We start from the raw sequence: 8,119 nt of genomic DNA on the forward strand, positions 1-8,119 counted from the left end.
AACCCCGAAAGGGAATAAGCGGTAGAAAATGGATGGATGGATGGATTTAGTAGAGAATATCCACAATAAAGTTTGCAACTTTTGGTGCTAAGAGAAATTCCCTGCCTCTACCGGAAGTCGCAGACGATGACGTCACATGTTTGATGGCTCCTCACATATTCACATTGTTTTTAATGGGAGCCTCCAACAAAAAGTGCTATTCGGACCGAGAAAACGACAATTTCCCCATTAATTTGAGCGAGGATGAAAGATTCGTGTTTGAGGATATTGATAACAACAAACTAGAAAAAAAGTTTTAAAAAAAACGCGATTGCATTGGGACGGATTCTGATGTTTTTAAACACATTTACTAGGTTAATTCTGGGAAATCCCTTATCTTTCTATTGTGTTGCTAGTGTTTTAGTGAGTTTAATAGTACCTGATAGTCGGAAGGGTGTCTCCACGGGTGTCTTGACGCGCAGTGTCTCAGGGGAGTCGACGGCAGCTATTAGGGCTGGGCGTATCGATACCAAGTATCGATAGTATCGATACTTGGTGAGTATCGGTATCGTATCGATACTGCAAGATGGTATCGATACTTCACCAAATTAAGCGAATCACTCCGATTTAAAAAAAAAATGTGAGCGCAGCGCAGCGCTCCTCACCACTCCACCCTCCTCCCTAGTGATGGGTCGCGAACAAGATTTAAAAACACTTTAAAAATTCATCTTCAACCCAAAATGAAATGAAATAAATACGATTAACATGACGCTTGGTGCGTTCGCGCACACACATCAGTATAATTCGCTCCGAGGTTCACTCGGACCCGCACACACACACGCGTGCGTTTCCAGTGCGACTTAATGTCTTGGTTGTAAACTGTAAAGTATTTTATTGCACTAAAATAACGATAAGAATTTCTCAGTTCTTTTGTTTTGTGTTCATTTTTACAACTGTTTAATAACTAGTGTTTTCTTTTTTTACTTAAGTTCTTGTGTGTTGTGAGGCGATTAGCCAAGTTCAGTATTTGTTTTCACCTTATTTGCACTATTTACTTTATTGTAATTGATATTATTACTTTTTTATTTGAATTTCTCAGTTCTTTTGTTTTGTGTTCATTTTTACAACTTTGTTCAATAACTAGAGTTTTGTTATTTACCTTAAGTGTTTGTGTGTTTTGAGGTGACAAGCCAGGTTCAGTAGTTGTTTGCACCTTATTTGCATTACTTTATTGCTATTGATTTTACTTTAGTAATAAATATTTTATTTTTTTACTTAAATCGTTGTCCTGTGTTGTATTATTATCATAATCAATTAATAAAGGCAAAAGTACAAATTTGTTTTTCAAAAGTATCGATACCCCGAAGTCCCCCCCCATTAGATGACGACACTTCCGGTATCGGTATCGGCGATACTGGCCGGTATCGGATCGGTATCGATACCCAAATTTTCGATATTGCCCACCCCTAGCAGCTATGGACGGCACAAGCTCAGCTTTTCTCCGGTAAGAACTGACTTTTTAACCACAATTTTCTCACCGAAACCTGCTGGTTGACAAGTGGTCGGGATCCATGTTGGCTTGACCGCGCTCTGATCCATAGGAAAGTTTCACCTCCAGGAATTTTAAACAAGGAATCACTGTGTGTTTGTGTGGCTAAAGCTAAAGCTTCCCAACTCCATCTTTCTACTGTGACTTCTCCAATATTCCATCCATCCATCCATTTACTACCGCTTATTCCCTTTTTGGGGTCGCGTGGGGCGCTGGCGCCTATCTCAGCTACAATCGGGCGGAAGGCGGGGTACACCCTGGACAAGTCGTCACTTCATCGCAGGGCCAACACAGATAGACAGACAACATTCACACTCACATTCACACACTAGAGCCAATTTAGTGTTGCCAATCAACCTATCCCCAGGTGCATGTCTTTGGAAGTGGGAGGAAGCCGGAGTACCCGGAGGGAACCCACGCATTCACGGGGAGAACATGCAAACTCCACACAGAAAGATCCCGAGCCTGGGATTGAACCCAGGACTGCAGGACCTTCGTATTGTGAGGCAGACGCACAAACCCCTCTTCCACCGTCCAATATTAATTGAACAAATTGCAAAAGATTCAGCAACACAGATCTCCAAAATACTGTATAATTATGCTGTTAAAGCAGATGACATTTAGCTGTGATGTCTTGCGTACACGTCATCATTACACGACGTTTCCAAGACGAAACTCCCGGGAAATTTAAAATTGCAATTTAGTAAACTAAAAAGGCCGTATTGGCATGTGTTGCAATGTTAATATTTTATCATTGATATATACTGTAAACTATCAGACTGTGTGGTGGGTAGTAGTGGGTTTAATGTATTAGCAACACTGCACTAAAGTGTGTGGAATCAAATCAAACTTCACTTCCAGTACGTAAAAGGGAGTTTTGACGATATAAAATGTCACATTGTCACGGTGTAGCACAGTGTAAGAGTGGCCATGCGCAACCCAAGGGTCCCTGGTTCAATTCCCACCTAGTACCAACCTCGTCACGCCCATTGTGTCCTGAGCAAGACACTTCACCCTTGCTCCTGATGGGTGCTGGTTAGCGCCTTGCATGGCAGCTCCCTCCATCAGTGTGTGAATGTGTGTGTGAATGGGTAAATGTGGAAATAGTGTCAAAGCGCTTTGAGTACCTTGAAGGTAGAAATGCGCTATACAAGTACAACCCATTTATCATTTATTTGACAGCTAGATTTTTTGTGGACATGCTCCATAAATATTGATTTCTTTTTTTGTGAAGAAATGTTTAGAATAAAGTTCATGAATCCGGATGGATCTCTATTACAATCCCCAAAGAGGGCACTTTTAAGTTGATGATTACTTCTATGTGTAGAAATCTTTATTTATAATTGAATCACTTGTTTATTTTTCAACAAGTTTTTAGTAATTTTTAATTTTTTTCTTTTCCAAATAGTTCAAGAAAGATCACTACAAATGAGGAATATTTTGCACTGTTATACACTTTAATAAATCAGAAACTGATGACATAATGCTGTATTTGACTTCTTTATCTTTTTTTTTAACCAAAAATGCTTTGCTCTGATTAGGGGGTACTTGAATTAAAAAAATGTTCACAGGGGGTACATCACTGAAAAAAGGTTGCGAACCACTGGTGTATGATATTGTTGGACCAGGCAGGACACTTGTCATGCTGGCAAGATACTTGTACTTTGGCAGGTTTGCATGTTTGATCATTTCATTACCCACACTCTTTTAGCACAAACCCTCGGCTTTTTGGAAGGTAAAAACAAATGCAACACTTACACCGACTATTTAGCAAGATGATTGCACTTGGCAACTGCAGGGGGTGTCGTTGGGTGAACAAAACAATTGTTATTTACCTCTACCTTAAAAGGCACGGTACATTTGAAAGAAAACACTCTTGATATTCGTTATTTACATCTACCTTAAAAGGAACGGTACATTTGAAAGAAAACACTCTTGATATTTTTTTTCCGGTATTAGGAAAACAATATCAAGAGTGTTTTCTTTTTTTCCTAATACCGGTATTAGGAAAACAATATCAAGAGTGTTTTCTTTTTTTCCTAATACCGGTATTAGGAAAACAATATCAAGAGTGTTTTCTTTCAAATGTACCATGTGTTGTCCCTAAACTTTGATTGATTGATTGATTGAAATTTTTATTGGTAGATTGCACAGTACAGTTCATATTCCGTACAATTGACCACTAAATGGTAACACCCCAATAAGTTTTTCAACTTGTTTAAGTCGGGGTCCACGTTAATCAATTCATGTTGACAAAAAAGATCACATTTGTGCACTTTTAGCTTTAAGCAATTAAATTCCAACTATCCCACAAAAAGAGTTCACATCACATACAAAACCTTCCCTTGGAACTTTTTTTTTTTTTAATATCAGCGCCACCCTCTGATAAGCTATCAGTTTTTGTTGTAATTTCAGGTGAAATGATAAACCCCGGCCGTTACCAGGTGACAATGAGTACTTTATAAGTCAAACCCCTTATTTGCCTGGCAGTTTCTTCCGCACTGGCATGCAAAATGCCTCTGGCCCAGTTGCACATAATACCCATACACTGTAAACATGGCCTGGTGCAAAGAATGCAGAGTTTAAAAAAAGGAAAAAAGATAATACTAAAGTCTACAAATCTGACATGTGGCTGGATACTCCAGCATAATATAAAGGTAGTGTCTAACCAACATTTACTGGAGGCAGAAAAGAGGAAATGAACAAGTTTATGACTGTGAACCAGCATGCAATGAAACACCGTGCTGGCTTCAGTTCCTGAGTGCTGTCAGCAAAAAACCCAAGTATGTACATAAAACAGGTTTTGGTTGAATTATAAAAAATGATTAATAATCTAGGTTCATTAAAGACAAAACGGTTGACAAAAAATATATAATGCCTACTTACTTAACTACTATCATTAAATATAGTACAGCGGTACTTCATCTTTCAAGTGTACCACCGTATTAAGTTTTTGAGACACAAGCAGTCTCTAGAGCAATTTTTTGCCCTAAATTGCAAGCAACAATTTGAGTAACAAGCTATCTTGAGATACCCCCCACCGATTGTTGGTGCACCATTACCACAATAAATTTCGCAACATCTGCCCGTCATGCGGTATCTCACTCAATATAATTAGCTAATAGCTAGACAGACAACACATTTTTTTTTTCCAACCATGGGTCTGAAGGAATTGAGAGTGAAGGACAGTGCAGCAAAAAATCAAATATTATTCCATCGATCCATTTTCTACTGGTTGTCCCTTTTGGGGTCGCTTGAGCCGATGTCAGCTGCATTCGGGCGGTAGACGGGGTACACCCTGGACAAGTCGCCACCTCATTGCAGGGCCAACACAGATAGACAGACAACATTCACACACTAGGGCTAATTTAGTGTTGCCAATCAACCTATCACCAGGTGCATGTCTTTGGAGGTGGGAGGAAGCCGGAGTACCCGGAAGGAACCCACGCAGTCACGGGGAGAACATGCAAAATTCACACAGAAAGATTCAGAGTTCGGGATTGACCTCAGGTCTACTCAGGACCTTCGCTTCAAAGAATTAAATACATAGTAGGATAACATAACAACAGAGGGGTTAGAGCCTCTGCCTCCCAATACAAAGGTCCTGAGTAGTCCTGGGTTCAATCACGGGCTCGGAATCTTTCTGTGTGGAGTTTGCATGTCCTCCCCGTGACTGCGTGGGTTCCCTCCGGATACTCCGGATTCCTCCCACCTCCAAAGACATGCACCTAAGGATAGGTTGATTGGCAAAACTAAATTGGCCCTAGTGAGTGAATGTGAGTGTGAATGTTGTCTGTCGATCTGTGTTGGCCCTGCAATTGGTGGCGACTTGTCCTGGGTGTACCCCGCGTCTCCCCCGATTGTAGCTGAGATAGGCAGCAGCTCCCCCCATGACCCAAAGGGAATAAGCAGTAGAAAATGGATGGATGGATAAGATGACAAGTAGCAGTATGAGCACAAAACTGCACCATACTGACAAAAGATGAGTCAATGAAGGGTATAACGCCAGCCAAGAGCATTAAGGTGAAGAAAGCATGGTGAACGGGACAAAAATCAGCTCAATTCGAATGCCCCTCCTCTACCCTTGTTTTTGCCCTTCATCCTTGGTTTTGCGTGGTCACGTTAATCAAGAGGCATTCAAATTATCCGCCAGGTAGGGGGAAGGGCGACGTACCTTCCCACACTATCGAGTGCGAGGAGAACGATGGCAGATCAGGAAACCAGAGAAGCGTAGGAATGTAAGTAATAAGCGCGATTAAGGTTTTTCATAATAATGACACTAGTGGTTTTAGTCAGACTTCAAACTTTAGCCACTGCACGTAAATATTGGCTTCAAACACAAATACAAAATGAAATACATTTTAGATACCGCGAGCTGACGCGCCAGCACTTGCATACTTCGCCAAAAACGTTGTCTTCTAAATGGTCTTCTTGATAAAGACAGGCAAAAGAAAATAAGAAGATCACAAGCAAAGCTGAACATCGCATTTGACGCCATTTTGAATATAAACATTTGTCACATCCGCCTTAGGTCACTGCTGGCACACAGTGAGGGTTGATGATGTAAAGAGACTTGAGTAACGTCCTTATGCATATGCCATATTTGCAATTATTCGCCATCGCACTAGATGTAACAGCCAAGGGGGATGGTCAAGTGTTGGGTGGGCGACAATTCAAATTTAGCCTAAGTCTACTCTTCAAGGAAAATGCTAATGCTGTACATTACATAAATTAGGCATGACTGGGATGAACGGCCTCCCTGATCAGACACCAAGTACTGCTTTGACCTTCGTGCTTGTCACAGATTGTCCATAACGAACACCATGTTCAAGCATAAATGTGTTGATGCAGGCACCTGGAACCAGCGGTCCGATAATGTACATGGAGGTTGTGTTTTCAAACTTTCAGTCCCAAGTCTTGGACACTTCGATGAAAAGAAGATTGGAACTGTCAACGGATCACGCGCTGGTGGTGAGTTAGCTGAGATGCTTGTCAGACTGAGCAGGCCCAAAGACATTTTAAAGGGTCTGCTCGGAACGTCTGGCAGAGTCTCATGTCAGAATGATTATCACTTTCGGTAGAAATGTTCTGAGGGAGGCAGCGGACATTGAGTCAGAGTGGAGGGTTAAGTGCCCATTGTCGAGGTGGCCGCAAGGTGGTTGGCTCCTGTAAATGCAGAAAGCCAGGACTCGCTGGTGGATACCAGCGGTGAAGAATTACATTAAGCCAAAAGAGTCCTAATTGAAAATTTTGGTCCATGGAACGGGCAAAGTGGTGTGCAGCTTTGGCTGTTGCCGAAGTGAAAACTTGGACAGGAATTTGGGCAAGCCATAAAAAACAGACTTCCAGACGCGTCGAATAAATTCTGGACCGCCATCAGCTGTCTCAGGAAGGAGAAGCAATACACTGTGAACATAGCATATAGTGGGGATGGTGTGCTGTTTTAACTTGGGATCGGTGGACCAGTGAAGGAATACTGCAAAAATCTCTGAAATCGAACAGACATGTCTTCCTATGAGGAAGCAGTGGCTGGATACTTTACGGTGGACTCTAGTCCAAAAAGCTCCTTGATGGCAGGGCACTTGGGAAGGATAAAATCTGTCTAGAGTTCCTTAAGGCCTTGGATGCTGTGGAGCTGTCTTTGTTGACAAGACTCTGGGGGATTGCGTGGACATTTGGGGCGGCGCCTCTAAATTGGCAAACCGGGCTGGTGGTTCCCCTTTTTAAGAAGGGTGTGTGTTCCAACTATCGTGTGATCACATGAATCAGACGTCCTGGTAAGGTCAATTTAGGGATACTGGAAAAGAGGGTTCACCGGATAATTGAACCTCGGATTCAGAAGGAGCACTGTTACACTGATAGTGTAACAGTGTACCAGCGCTATATTCTCAGCAGTGTCTTTTAAGGTACATGGGAGTTTACTAACCAGTCTACATTCATTTTGTGGATTCGGGAAATATAGTTGACCTTGTCCCTCTGGAAATTTGGGAAGAGTGGTACAGGAGTATGTGGTATCGGACTGTTTAATTTTGGTCTTTCGCTCCATAAACAACCATAGTCAGAGCTCGAGCCACATTGCCAGCAGTAATGCGGACCTGTTTTCAGTGAGGGTTGAACTTATATAATGCTGAACTTTGTCACCGGTTCTGTTCATAACTTTTATGGACAGAATTTCTAGGGGCTTTCAAGAGGATCTGGCTTGGTAGCTGAATAATTAAGTGTCTGTTTTTTGCAGATCATGTGGTCTGTCTGGCTTCATCTGGCCATGATCTTCAAATATTATTGGATCAGTTTGCAGCTGAGTGTTGAACGATGAGAATGATAATCAGCACCTCCAAGTCCGTGATTTTGACTTGGAATGGGTGGGAGGTCATCCCTGTGTCAGAGATAAAATCCTGCCCCAAGTGGATGAGTTTAAGTGATGCGAACACTATCGGTCCGTAGTGGTGAAGAGGGAGCTGAGCTGGAAGGCAAAGCTCTCAATTTACCAGTTTATCTGTGTATCCTGAGCTATGGGTATTGACCGAAAAGATCATGGGTACAAACGGGCGAAGTAGTTGGATGGCGGGGCTCTCCTTCAGAGATAGGGTG

This window comes from Nerophis ophidion, linkage group LG06 (genome assembly GCF_033978795.1).
Source record: "Nerophis ophidion isolate RoL-2023_Sa linkage group LG06, RoL_Noph_v1.0, whole genome shotgun sequence".
Lineage (NCBI taxonomy): Eukaryota > Metazoa > Chordata > Actinopteri > Syngnathiformes > Syngnathidae > Nerophis > Nerophis ophidion.